The sequence below is a fragment of the Acinonyx jubatus genome, chromosome D4, assembly GCF_027475565.1.
Source record: "Acinonyx jubatus isolate Ajub_Pintada_27869175 chromosome D4, VMU_Ajub_asm_v1.0, whole genome shotgun sequence".
Classification (NCBI taxonomy): domain Eukaryota; kingdom Metazoa; phylum Chordata; class Mammalia; order Carnivora; family Felidae; genus Acinonyx; species Acinonyx jubatus.
In genome coordinates, this window is record NC_069391.1 from 23,363,844 (window position 1) to 23,378,941 (window position 15,098).

General features: G+C 43.2%; 1 protein-coding gene across 12 annotated transcripts in view; it reads right to left on the reverse strand.

The window, feature by feature from the left end:
* The window catches only part of PALM2AKAP2 (PALM2 and AKAP2 fusion), a 504,955-nt gene that overhangs the window by 15,359 nt on the left and 474,498 nt on the right, over window positions 1–15,098 (reverse strand). The window lies entirely within an intron of this gene.

Below are 15,098 nucleotides of genomic sequence, written 5' to 3' on the forward strand. Positions count from 1 at the left end.
AGGAAAACAGGCTCTTCCAAAGGGACGCCGTGCTGAGGTCCCAGGGTGCTGGCGATGGTACCAGATGAGGCAAAGAACCTCACCAGGTTCTTTCCTGCACCAGAAGCTGCCGATGGGGCAGCTGACCTGCTGAGCCTTTCTGCATGGACAAAACAGTGCTGTAAAACCTTTGAGTGAGAACTAGGCTTGTTCTTTCCAGGTCACCCCGGTCTCACATTGGGCAGCTTCATTTTTAAAAAAAATTTTTTAAGTTGTATTTATTTATTTTGAGAGAGACAGAGACAGCATGAGCAGGGGAGGGGTAGAGAGACAGAGAGAGAGACAGAGAGACAGAGAGAGATTCTCAAGCAGGCTCTACACTATCAGTGCAGAGCCCGACATGGGGCTTGAACCCACGAAGCTGGGAAATCATGACCTGAGCCGAAACTGAGAGTTGGACACTTAACCAACTGAGCCACCCAGGTACCCCTGGCCAACTTCATTCTTTACCTTACCTGCTGGGGTCCTGGAAAGCATGTGGTTTGAGACCTCTAGACCTTAAGGAAGGAATGCCACCGACAAAGGCAGGTTCAGTGTTGTAGAAAGGTGTGCACCAGACATGGGAAAGGTGAGATTTTACCTTTTGAAGTGCCCTATAAGACTCCTCAGGATAAGGAGATCAGGTCAACTGGGATGGTGTGGTGGTGGTGACTCCAGATACTTTTATTAAGACTGTCTGCATCCTTCCCTCTTGGGAAATGGCTGGCCCTCGCTTCTGGCCCATCACAGGGGGATTTCATTGCCACAGAGCCCCAACTACACCACTGAGAAGCATCTTCAGGTGCAACAGCCATGATTTTTCCATGCCCCTTGTGGGAGACACAGCTGGTGCGTGTGAACAGGGGATGTGGAGGAAACACACAAAACCTAAAAGTTTGGATCTAAAAGTTTGGAAACCACCAGGGGAGGATGAAGATCCATTTGACCCCTTCCATTCCCAAGCAGAAGGTGGCTCGTCTTTCTTCACCTTCCTCCCCAGACTTCTAACTTGGCAACTGCCTGCCAGAGCTGCAGTCACAGGTGAAGCCTGGAGACCATGTCTCCATGTGGGCTGCCACAGACCTTTTCTGGGCACGGCTCGTCTTGATGGGAGCTGGACACCCTCCCCACCCCCCAGAGTTCAAGAAACCCAGGTTTTAATGCTTGCACTGCCATTAACTAGCTATGTGTTCACTGTACGCAGACATTTAATGTTCCCACTCTTATCTTGGGCTGATCATGTAAGTTCTCCAAGCTTCAACTTTCCCAGCTATAAAATGAGAATTTTGGAAGAAGATGTCTTTGAGGTTCCTTCTCACTCAGACATTTTGCTATTCTATCAAATACTTTTGGCAGGAAAATCAATCCTTATTGGTTAAAACAGAAGGCATATGGCCATGATGTTTGGCAAATTAGGTGCCAAGTAGTTTTCAATACACAGGGCACTCCATCGGCATCAATAACTTAGTGAAACTCATTACCTTGACCTAAATTACCCAGATCATTAATAAAAAGTCTTTTGATATTGACAGTAAGACAATAAATATTTCAAAAGCCTCAAATTCACTAGCAATGGATTATATTTGTTATTATAGAAACAGGCAATGCTATAATGATGCCTATCATTAGAGATCTATCAACTATATTAAATCATAGCAAGATTTTTTTTTCAAATGGGAGAGGGGGTGAGAGAGAGGGAGAGAGAGAATCCCAAGCAGGCTCTGTGCTGATAGCATGGAGCTTGAACTCATGAACTGTGAGATCATGCCTGAGCTGAAATCAAGAGTTGGATACTTAACTGACCAAGCCACCCAGGCACCCCAAATAATTAGCCCCATGGCTTCTCCATCCATCCCTCCTTCCTTTCTTTCATACTGAAATATTTTGAAACAATCCTAGACCTCAGGCAGTTATTACCCTGAATGTTTTGTGTGTGTCTCTCAAAGTTCCCATGGACTTTGAGATGAAGTCTTGAGAAATGATACAGCACAGTGGTGAGCATGCAGCTCTGGAACCAGCTGCTTGGGGGTGAATCCACCACTGTTTGCAGCCAAATAACCTTGGGCAGGTTACTTACTGTTTCTCTACCTCAGGGTCTCTACCAGCATATGGGTATGATGCTAGAGGTACCTACCTCATGCAGTTGGTATAAGGACTAAGTTAATATTTATAGTGTATAAAGTTAATATTTAAAATAGGGAGCAACCAGTGTATCTGGTTACTTCTTATTTGGAATCTCAAAGAACAATATGTCTACCAAGTAAGAACGAGCAATTTCAAGGGCATGTTCTGCATACACTTTTGGCAACTCTTCCAGGACCAGAAACAGACACCAAATTGCCAGGTTGATCATTTTCCAGGTGACCTCATGTGTCTCCAAATAATTTCCCAGAAATCACCCCTCCAGCATTAATCTTCCAGAAGGCAGAGTCCATATTCACTGCTCTAACTTCACTCTTTCACACGGCCACAGTGGGATCCCTGCCTCAAGGCACTTTGTTTATACTTCTATGAAAGCCTTTTCACATATCAGCTTGTATCATACCTGGGTTTTTCAGCTTCTCTTCTCAGTTAAACTATATTTCAACCAAGGATAGGGGCAATTTCAGCCATTATGAATCCTTTAACTCAGCTCAGTGTAAACTCTGTTAGAACAGGACTTTGTCTTTCCCGGTCATTGCTGGACCCCAGTACCCACTGGGGTATTTGGCATAAGGTAGGACCTCATGTTTGTTGAATGAACCAGTAAGTACATTATGACATCTACATAGCAGCCGCTTGTTACATGATTGTGGATTGGGACAAAATTCCCAACAAAGGATTTGACGGTAGAGTTTAAATGTCTTCACCAATTCCAAGAAAGGAAACAACTGTGGTCTACAGAATCACAGACTCAATGGCTTTGCAGTAATAGCAAGCACATTTATATGGAATTTTATTTATTTAGATAGGCTTCATGTCATTTGATCCTTACAGAACCCTGGGATGTAGTCAGGGTCGATGCCATGACAGCTGTGAGTGGTTTAGACCACAAAGACTCAGATGTTAATGCCAGCCCAAGTTACGTTAGCTAAAGTAACAATCAGAATTGGGTCTTGTCTGGAAACCAAATCGTGTTGATTATGGCTAACTTATATGGTGGTATGTATGCTGAAAGAGAATCGTGAAGAGGGCGAAGGGTTAATATAGAAAGTAATCAAGTATTGCACATTAAAAGATACTTTCCTGTGAGTATTCCCACAAAACCACCCATCTTTGGAGCAAGTTTTACCGGTTATGGCCACTAGAGGTCACATGTGTAACAGGTAGGAACCTCTGGACTTCTGGAATCCGTTTAGTTGGTCTTAGGGGAAATCAGCTTTGCTGGGCTTCTCTGCTGGGCACTGTGATTTCCAACCCTCCCACCCCCAGTATGGTTCAAACCATGCACAGAACCCCTGGAATCACACAGATTGCCAAATAGGGAGAAATGGATCTGCTCCATACTCAACATCTTCTTCAGAAGGCCCAAGTTTGCAGCCAAGAGTCTTCTCAATGAGGATGGTGAAGAGATTTCTAATACTCTTCCCCCAGTAGTGGACATTGCAGACAATACCATCATTTGGGTCTTGGGATCATTACATGAATGTGATACAAAATGGTCTCTGCCACAGGCCTGGGAAGTCTATGTCACCCTTGCCCATGGCCCTGTAAGGCCCCTTGAAATTCTTTGGCCCAGAGGACGTACCCCATCACAATTCCAGAACAGTGATGGTTATCTTTGGTGCTCACTGGTGCGCATCTCACACAGCACTTCCCAGCACCTCCGGGTTCCATCCCGGCTTACTCCGCCAAAGCTTGCTCTCGTATGTCTATCCATTCAGTGAATGATTGAATAGAGCTAATGACAGCTAAAAGGGGCCTCTGTTTTCAATGACAAATATCCTGCTGTCTAGCTCCTCATCTGGACTGCATACTCTACAAAATAGCTCTCTTGAAGGATACCAGTCACTGTCCCTGTGAAACAACATTAACAGAAAGTGTCATGCAGACCTCAGGGCACATCTGTGTCCGTCTTGGGCAAAGGCTGGTACCTGATATTTACAGAGCAGCGAGCATACAAGTTCTATGACATTTGATGTAAAACTAGGCAGGGATTCTCAGTGGAGGTTTCCTTCGTAAACAGGATTTTGTTCAAATTATTTCATCTAGAGTAACTTTATTTATTTTTAGTTACTATTTTTTAAATTTATTTTTAAAAATTCCAGTGTAGTTAACGTACAGTGTTATATTAGTTCCAGGCATACAATACAGTGATTCAATAATTCCATATACTACTCAGTGCTCATCATGACAAGTGTGCTCTTAATCCCCTTCACCTGTTTCACTCATCCCTCACCCACTTCTCTTCTGGTAATTATTAGTTTGGTCCCTATACTTAAATTTTTAAAAAATGTTTATTCATTTTTGAGAGAGACAGAGACAGAGAGTATGAGTGGGTAACGGGTGGAGAGAGACGGAGACACAGAATCCAAAGCAGGCTACAGGCTCTGAGCTGTCAGCACAGAGCCCGATGTGGGGCTCAAACCCACGAACCGTGAAATCGTGACCTGAGCCAAAGTTGGACGCTTAACCGACTGAGCCACCCAGGCACCCCAAGTTTTTCTCTATATTTAAAAGTCTGTTTTTTAATTTGTATTTTTTTGTTAAATTCCACATATGAATGAGATCATGTGGTATTTGTCTTTCTCGGACTTATTTCACTTCGCATTATACCATCTAGATCCATCCATGTTGGTGCAAATGGCAAGATTTCATTCTTTTTTGTGGCTGAGTAATATTCCATTGTGTATATATATAATATATATTTTATATACAATACATATATCCATATATGCATGCCACATCTTCTGTATCCATTCATCTGTCGATGGACACTCGGATTGCTTCCATAATTTGGCTATTGTACATAACGGTGCAATAAACATAGGGGTGCATATATCTTTTTGAACTAGGTTTTCACATTCATTGGGTAAATACTCATCTAGAGTAATTTTAGACTTGACAAGCTCTTAAAGGTGCTTGAAGGTAAGCAACTTCACTTGGGGGTGGGGGATGATTCCAAAGCTGTTTCTAAAAGTGTGCCTTATTGGCTTTGCTTTGTGAGACAGTATTTGCTGCTAACAAAGTCATTGATAAACACTAGGTTAAAGAAAGCTTTAAAAATGAGATGGATTTCTTTACCAGAGGACTTCTCTAAGGTTTTAGTGCTATTGTGATTGTGAATCACTTATTCAAGGGTAGGTATGAAACATTTCTCAAATTTATTTAACCAGAGAACCTCATTTCATAGAATCCCTATTGATGTCTCAAGGAAAACAATTGGTGAAATGCTGTTCTCTAGCGTATATTAGTTAACTGAAGCAGCTCCCACAAGTTCAGTTAATAATTAAGTATAGGCACAAAGCTTACATGTAAGAATTTCTACCATTGTATTCTTTTTTAAAGAACTATACATGTGGGAAAAACCAAGATATCTGACTATAGGAAATGGTTAAATTAGTTTTGGCTCATTCAGATAATGGAGTATTATTTAGTTATGACAAATCATGTTTCAGTCTCTCCAACTTAAAGGAATAATTAAGGTCATGGGAAAATACTCAAAATGTTTTAAGAAAAAAAAAAAAGAGAGAGATTGCAGGGGTTTAAGAATACAGATTCTGCAGCCAGACTGCTGGGGTTCAAATCCTGGTTCACCAGTTATTAGCTGTGTGAAAGAAAACACAAGTGCATGCATGACATCTGGTAAAACCTCAGTCCATATAAGATGAACAGTCCTGTGGCAGGAAGAAGAATAGCCTCCGTTAGGATGCTTAACATCCTAATCCCTAAAACCTGCAAAGACGCTGCTTTCATGGCAAAAGGACATTGCAGACATGATGCAGTTAAAAGCTTTGAGTGGGGAAGACTATCGTGAATTATCCAGTTGGGCTTGGTGTAACCATGTAGGTCCAGGTGGGTCAGGGAAACGGAGACTTGAAGGTGCCACCCTGCCAGCAGTGAAGAGGGAAGCGGAAGGGGCCGTGAGCCAAGAAACGCAGGCAGCCTCTAGGGAAAGGGACGGAGCCCTAGAGTCTCCGGAAAGAACACAGCCCTACTGACACCTTGATTTTGGCCCAGGCAGACACTATCTTAGTCTGCTTGAGCAGCCATAACAAAATGCCATGCATTGGGTGGCTTACCCAACAGAAATGTATTTTCTCACAGTTCTGGAGGCTGGAAGTCTGAGCTCTGGGTGCCAGCATGGTTGGGTTGTGGTGAGAACTGTCTCCCTATTTTGCAGGTGGCCACCTCTCACTGGGTCCTCACATGTCAGAGACAGGGAGAGATCTAGATCTCTGGTGTCTTTTCTTAGAAGGGCACAAATTCTATCACAAGGGCCCCACCCTTATGACCTCACCTAACCCTAATTACCTCTCACAAAGTGCCCATGTCCGTTGGGGGTTAGGGCTCAACATATGAATTTCTTTTAACTTAATTTTTTTCTATTTCTATTTTAAATTTTATTTAAATCCAAGTTAGTTAACATATAGTGTGATAATAGTTTCAGGAGCAGAATCTAGTGATTCATCACTTACATATAACACCCAGTGCTCATCCCAACAAGTGCCCTGCTTAGTACTATCACCTAGTTAGCCCATCCCCTGCCTACCTCCCTTCCAGCAACCCTCAGTTTGTTCTCTGTATTTAAGAGTCTCTTATGGTTTGCCTTCATATTTGTCTTATTTTTTCCTTCCGTTCCCCATGTTCATGTGTTTTGTTTCTAAATTCCATATATGAGTGAAATCATATGATATCTGTCTTTCTCTGACTGTATTTCACTTAGCATAATACATTCTAATTCCATCCACGTTGCCAGCATATGAATTTAGAGGGGACACAATTCAATCCATAGCTGACACACTACAAACTTCTGACCTCTAGAGCTGTAAGATAATAAATTTGTGTTGTTTTAAGCCCCTTTATTTGTGGCGATTTGTTACAGCAGTGATAGGAAACGAATACAAATATAAGCCCAATATTATCTTCTATGCACGTATGTGCATAGAGAAACCTAGGCAGGTAGCAGTTAGGATTAGGAATTACTTTTATTTTTATCTTTATTCCTTGTTTTCCAATTTTTTTCTAGAATAAGCATGAATTAATTAAAAAATATAAAACAAACCAGAAAAAAATTCTTTTAAACATTATTAGCCATGCCGAGAAAAGTAGATAAAGCTGCTTCATGGACTAGGCAATCCCCAAGCCTTTGTATCTCGCCAGACAGCACACACCCAGAGGAGCTGACACCTGCCCCCAACCTGGGCCTCTGGTGAGCCCTGCTCATGTCTGTGACAGTGGCATTCCAGGCCGTGGGTCTGCAAGGTGGACTAAGGAGCAGAGGCGGGCAGCTAAATTTCACTCCAAATTAGTAAATGCTGTCAGCTCCCCCCCCCCCATCATGAATGGAAAACTAGAAAACACAAATTTGTGTTTCCTTCTTATTTAATCATAAATAATTAAACCCCGTTCTGGTCCACAGAGAGAAAGCCAGGCCTTGGCTACACTTCTGAATTTTCCAGACAAGAAGGATTTCCCCTGGGCATCTGTGACAGGCTGTGCTGCCCAGGGGAGGGGGCGGCAGAGAGAAGAACCACGGATGCTCCCTGACAAGGAACCCGAGCGAAGGTGGCACAGGCTGGAAGCACAGCCGTTACCACCCCAGACAGCCGGACCCTTCTTCCGTAGGAACAAGGCTAACTTCTAACAAGCCAAGGATGTGGCTTCCAAAAGTTTAGAAAATTATTTTGGCCAAACACTGTGATTTTGGTGACCATTACACTCCACATATATGGTGTCTGAGTTCTTAAATCAAAGATCCTTTGTTTCTACATTTCTCAAAAGAAAAGAAAAAGCCATCACCCACTCTTACTTAAAAACCAAACTGAACCGAACAAAGACGCCCACCAGATGCCATGCCTTGGCCAGGCCTCCTTCAATGACCTCCTTTCTTCACACAGCATGGCGATAAGATTGCAAACATCTAAGACGACTCACAAGTCGCCAGAAAGAAATGAGCTCAGACTTGTATTTTCAACTTCATTTCCTGCCAGTAAAAGGGAATATCCTTCCTGTCAGATCCGGGGAGCAGGTGATTGTGGGGTTCCAGCTGTGACCCACACACCAAAAGCTGGTCCCTGGTCCTTTTACCTCTTTTCCTGAAGGTTGCAGGGTTTTGAAAATGCAATGACATGAATCTTCAGATCGTAAGCCTAGCTTGGACATGAGAAATACCCCTGGCCCGGTGAAACAAGTCTGAGAAATTTCCAAATATCATTCCTTAAAGATTGGGGTGTTGGATGAGCTGCTGATATTGGGTCATCCTCAATGAACAGGACTGGAAGGTAAAACCTCTAGAAGGAAAAGCTCTGCTTCTCTAGGTGAAGCACAGTTTCAAGACCAAAAAAGAAAAAGAAAATTAAAACAGAAAGAATGAAAATCACGGCAAATAGTAGTTCCCCCACCAAGCTCTTTTTGTTAAACGCATTTCTACCAACATGGTGGGTCTGACTGTGTGATGATTTCTACCCCCCCCCCCCCAAAGGGAAAGAGAAAGGAAACATTTTTATGGACTCGCAATTTCACTGTGCCCCAGTACACTTTGTTTTTCGAAATCACAGCTGACTATTGAAAACGAATTCCTGAACTCAGGTTTTGTAAGTGAGATTTTAAATTTTAATGAAGTAAATACGAAAATACACCAACTAGGAACAGAAAGCGATTTTATAATGCAGGTTTTGACATTTATTTCAGCAGCTGTAGAAGAACAACTCCTACATATTTCTGTAAGGTTTTCTAGCTCTTGTCTTAAGACATAACAGTAACTGTAGTAACAACAAAAGAGTAACTCTTCTTGGGTACCGGGCACTGAGGTCGGTATGATCTTATTCCCGTCTTACTGGTGACGAGACTGAGGCTTACACAGGTGAAGTAAGCCAGTCACACAGTTAGCAAGCAGGGGAGTCGGGATCTGAACTTCAAATATAAATCCAGAGAAGTGACTGTGACATTTAGGCACCTAAGTTTCCTTGACCAGTTTTTTTTACATAAGGTATGAATTTCTATTTGAGAAATACAGACAGACTGGGAAGACCTGTGAGGCTGGATGCACACAGGTTTTGGGAAACCTTTGACGGTTACATTGAACGTCATGAGAAATAAAATACCATTACATGAAATCTAATATGCACTCTTTGGTACACTCCCCACCCACTGCCCCTAGCTCTCCACCCCGTAAGTAGTAGCTTATTCACAAAGATCAGATGGATGTGAAATGCCAGTCTCCTGAGGGAATAGCAGCATGGCTGGTTAAGAGACACAGTCATATCCTGACTGGACTCCTGCAGTCACAGGGGACATCCTGCTCCCACCCCTGGCTTTGATTAGCTCACATTTCTTACGAGGGGTAGAGCAGGGATTTTTACAAGAATTAGGTCCTTTGATTCATCTTTTCTTTCTTAGCTCAAGATTACATCTTTTTTAGCACATGGTGGAGTCTGATTTTTTTGGAAGCCGCTCTCCTAACTTGGAGCACGGAGTAGCCACACACAGGGGTAAAGGGTAGGCGACATGGATGCCATGTGGTGTCCCCAACAAGGCATGAGCACCACTGGGGGCCAGCCGTGACACTGTGCATTCATCAGAAGACCCAGCACAATGAGCAGTGGTGGCAGAACTTGCTTAGAGTGGGGAATTAAACCGGTAGAGATGTAGTGCCTTTTCTCAAGTTCTACTTCCCAGAAGCCAGAGCCGCGGGTTCTTCATGGGAGAAAGACTGGAGTCCCTACCTTCTTGGGAGCGGGGCTGATAGGCTTAGCCTCAGCAGTTGCCCCTTCCAAACCTTGGGGGGCAATGCCCAAAGAGAAGTTTGAATTCTGGGATTTGAGAAGTCCTGATTTCACCACATACATTCACCCTTTGCCAAACACTTCTTCGGTCTAAACTTTTCTTGACAATTCCTTCCCAAATGGCATGTGTTTTTTTAAAAATGAGCATATCTGCTGGGTAAATAAATAAATCAATTTGAAGACAAATAAAACACAAGGAATTTCTGGTCCCAGGTAGAAGGATCAATCATGAGCAAAGAGAACAGCAGAAAGCAGTCTCGGTGTTCAATGACCACCAGTAAACTAATGTATTTGGTTTGGCCCCAACCCACCAAACATGTTCAGCTAATGGAGTGAACACTTATTCCTGCATGTTCTCAAACCAAGAGATTGAGTCTTCATTTAAGTACCCAATTCGTCCAAAGATTTCAGGGAATAGACCTGTGTCTGGAATGAATGAGCTTCTTTCTGGTAAACCAACTTCCAGAAAGAACTCACAGGAGCCATCAGGCTAGATAGCTCACCCGGACCATGCTGGTCCCCTCCGCCATCTGCTCAGCTCTTTTGGACAGCACCAGCAGTTTTGCCTATTGCAATTTGGAGCACTGGGGTTAAGTTCTGAAAGCACAAAGGACCCATTCTGGGTCACTAGGGTAGCACTGTCTCGTGGCCTCTTGGAGCAAACTCATTCGCCCAGACCGTGATGAGCAGGGCATTTCAGAGCTAGAGTGGGTCCAAAGAGCAGGGGGTAGGAAGGACCCAAGACAATGCAGGGGTCAGACCAGAGACTGGGAGAGGGTCGGGGGGAGACTGAGCTCAATCACTGTAGGCTGGAGAGGGGAGATGTTACTACATACCTTGTAGACCTCCAGGGCAGAGGGGCAGGTTCAGGGGTGGCTAAGAAAGGTTATAGAAAGAATAAAGGACTTCGGAATCAGATGAGCCAGGGTTTGAACCTGGTTCTGCCACTACCTGGCTGAGTGACCTCGGCAGGTTACTTAATCTCTCTGGACTCTGGTATTAATTCTTTGAAAGGGGAATAATAGTATAGGCCCATGACCTCTTATGTCCAATTTGCAAATCCAAACAAGCTCTAAAAAACCAGCTTTGTCATAACTTACTTGGCAGCAAACCTCACGAGACCAGGCATGAAGTCCTTCTTGATGTAATGATCCCACTTGATGAAACTAACTCCTCTTCAGTTTTATAAGCAGAAGTCTAATGCGGTGATGGGGGTAGCTCGGGACCCTGTCTGGGGCGGGGCGGGGCGTGGTGGTTACGTAATAGCATATGCATTGCAATGCTTTTATAAATAATAGTATATACACATTATGGCTTTTCTTAAGTCAGAAAAATTCTGAATAGATCTGGCCTCAAGGGTTTGGATAATTTGTGTTACATCTCAGAAGACTGGTGGGAGGAATAAATGAGAAAAGGAAAAAGGAGAAAATGTGTGTGAAGTCACTAGTATGGTACACAGCTTTAAGGTAACTTGTAGCTACCATGATTAGGCTTCTGTCACCAGAGAATGTTCAGGAAATATGGTAGTAGAGATAATGCTCTGCAAGGTGCTCCACGTTAAGCTTTAGTACTGTCACACAGCCAGCTGGATCCCTACAGGTTATATAACCTGTGCCTGCCTGTGCGAAAGGGAAACACTGTATACTCCTGAAGGAGAGCCCTCTGTCACCTGGGCCTGTGACAGAATTTTTCTACCAGTTGCCAACACATGGTCTTCTACTATGGAGCAAAGAGGGCATCCCCAGTGAAGACTACTTTAGCATGGAATAAGCCACCAAGCTCTCTTTCATGAATATTATGCTGACATCATTTTTTTTTTTCTGTCTAGGACTTTTTTTTCATGATATTTGAAGATAATAGAGGAGAGAGAAAAAAAGACCCAGCCAATAATCTTTATAATAATGTAACGATCACCTCCTGTGCAACCTTAATTCAAACTGACAATTGAAGCTGAAACTCGTTGGAAATTTTATCTTTATAAGATATGTAACTATCACATCTTTCCACATATTAAAAACATGAGCAGACGCTCCAAGTTATGGAACTCAATATCCACACCTTCTCCTTTACCACTCCCCATAATGTCCCACTGGGCAACTTATCTGACTTGGTAGATCAGTTCAACATCTGGCATGAAAATGGATACTATTTTGAAAAACCAAAGTAATCATCACCTAACTAACTGGGTTTCTCCGTCATGCCTAGAATTTGGACGTGAAACCAGGATATCCAATAATAGACACCAGGCACTAAAGTGAGAACTGTTGACAGCCTTAATATGAAAAGACATTTGGAAAGATCCGGATTTTAACGTCAATAAAATGTTTGGGTTTTCCTCCCAAACTTGATCCTCAGGGGTGTGTTAGGCTAGTGCACCTGCTGGAATGCTTCCTTTCTTCTCTACGCCATCAACAGAAGGCACACGTGTGTTCACTCTTGGGAATATGGCCTCCCACACGACACACAGCCTTTGTCAACATGCATGGCAACATGCCTTCAGAAGTTCTTATGCTGAGGAAGAGCTCAACAGAAGCTGGTGGAATGGACTCATTAAAGTGGGAAGACTTTTCTTCCATCAATTCATGGATGAAGGCAGCTCTTTGTTGTCTGGCTTCAAACCAACTCTTTCATTTTGTTTTAAATCTCTTCCTTTAATCCACCCTAATCTTATTTAAGTACCTCAAACATACCAAGTTTCTTTTCCTTTTGGGCCTTCCTTGGTGCCCTTCCTTCTCACTGGAACAATTGCCCCTACCCCCTGAACCCAACTTTACTCCTTCAGTTCAAAGCTTGGATAGTAGTTTCCTAAGAAAGGAAGACTTCCCTTATACCCCCAGTGAGTTGATCTTCCTTGATCTGTGCTCTTACAGATTTTCATGCTTCTCTGCCATGAAATTGCCATGTTCGTCTGAAGTAAGTTTCTCTTACTGAGCTGTAAGTTCCCTAAGGGCAGGAACTGCATCTGCCTTGCTCACCTCTGTATGAGCAAAAGTCACACAGATCCTATTTAAGTGGAACTTCTTCCTTTAAAATCTCCTAAGAGCCAACAAGATACAATTTCCAAAATATTTTTCCTAACAACTGTTTTTTGAAAATGACAGTATCATTTTAAAAATATCTTTCTCCATCTTTGAAAGGCAGGGAAACTAAAAGCAAAAACAAGTTTATCTTTGCAACACCTGGGGAATGGTTGGAGAGAATTAGTAGATTTCTCTTTCCCTATTACATCTTCGCTCTCAGTGGATTCTCCTTGCCTTAGGTTTTAGGAATCCAGCATGTCATCAACATGATTTCCACCGGAGGAGAAGTTAAAAATTATATTTTTCATCACCTGATATCAAATCATCACGCTGAGTCATGCAACAGACCAGCTGAGTCACCTCTACTGGTGGGACATGTGGAGTAGCACAATAGGAACTTAGCAACATCTCCATTCGCCAAACCAAAGTTGGAGCCAACGGTTCTAACCCTGGCCATGAATCGTCCAGTTTGGCTGCTCAGAGTGATGTGTCAGCCTCCTCCTTGATTACGAACTTAGAGGCTGACTAGCCAAGCAACACTCCAAACATTACCAGGCATGGAGAGAAAGAAAATCACATTTTTCATTCGGTTCCTTTCAATCCATGTCATAATTCTGGGAAGCCCTGCCACCTACTTTAAATGTTCTAGAGATAAACATGAAGGAATGAGGTGCACACGCATCATTTTCACGACTGTGTTCAGTACAATAATTAGACAGCTGCAGTATGCAGACTTGCATGGATGGATTACCATCTTACCAAAGTGGCAGAATCAACCCTATGGAATGGGATGTAGGGGAGGACATTGGAGGGAAGTGCTGGGAAAAGTAGTCCTGGGCTGCTGGGATGCTGAGGGAAAACATTAGAACCCTGTCTTATTTTAAGCCTGGTGGGGAAGATCAAAAGACTGCAGCAGGTCAGGGAACAGAGGAAAGTGTTGAAATGTTTTTAATCTTGTTCACATGGGAGAAATAAAGGAAGGGAACAATATGGTGGGAGGCTCAATTAAGAAGAGGAGTAAAGGGCATCTGGGTGCCTCAGTCAGTTAAGCATCTGACTCTTGATCTCAGCTCAGGTCTTGATCTCAGGGTCATGAGTTGAAGCCCTGCATTGGGCTCCACACTGGGCGTGGAGCCTACTTAAAAACAAAACAAAACAAAAAAAGTGGAGTGAAGAAAAATGAAAATACCCACTGAGCACATGCACTTGCAGGAAGGTTCTATAATAAATAACATAAAGGGAGGGTTAGGTAGGTAGAGCCAGCTATAACTGACAGGAGAGCCATGGTATCTACCTCCTATGTGAGCAGAAGTTGATGAGATGCCTGAAGAACCTTCCTCTGCCAGACTTTGGGCTCTTGTGCAGGCCCTTTACAGTCACTTACACATGAAGTAGGCTCCTCAGATTGGGCTGAATTCAAGTGGTATAAAACCTTTTTCTAGGATACCATGCAGAATGCCCATTGGCATCTCTGTGCCAAGCTAGCCCACAAGAATTTGAAATGAACTTGACAACTAAGGATCTTTGGGAAAAGCCAACTGGTCACTATTAAGCACACACACACACAAAATCCTCCCTTGCAAGTTTTCTTTGCCTCACTTAGCTGGCCACTGCCCTGTGACCTGTAGGAATTAAAAACCATATCAAGAAAGTCACCAGGCTTTTCCTCTTTCTCCTCTCTTTCTTTCCTTCATGAACAATTTAGTCCAAAAGCCACTGGGGAGGAGCTCTACAAGATGGTATCTGCAGTTTAGGGTAGGATACCACAGTGGCCCAGAGTGCTGTGCTGGAGCCACAGCAGGTGGGTGGGGGACAGAGGTGACCTAGCACAGGGTATTGGAACCCAAGTTGGGTAAGGAAAATAGGAGACTGGTTACACAAGGCAAGGAGAGGATTGCTCAAACAATAAATACATCAAGGGTATTTGAACCAGGTATCTTGTCAACAAGGAGGTTACAAATATGGGGAGAATATGAGCCCTGTGGTATTAGATTAGAGTTAAAGGTATCAGGGTGAGCTCATGGTTTTCAAGATAGATAGGTAGGTAGGTAGGTGGATAGACAGACAGGCAGACAGACAGACAGAATGTGTATATATTCTCTAATTCTGTTCTTTGAGAGTGCCTGGGAACAGG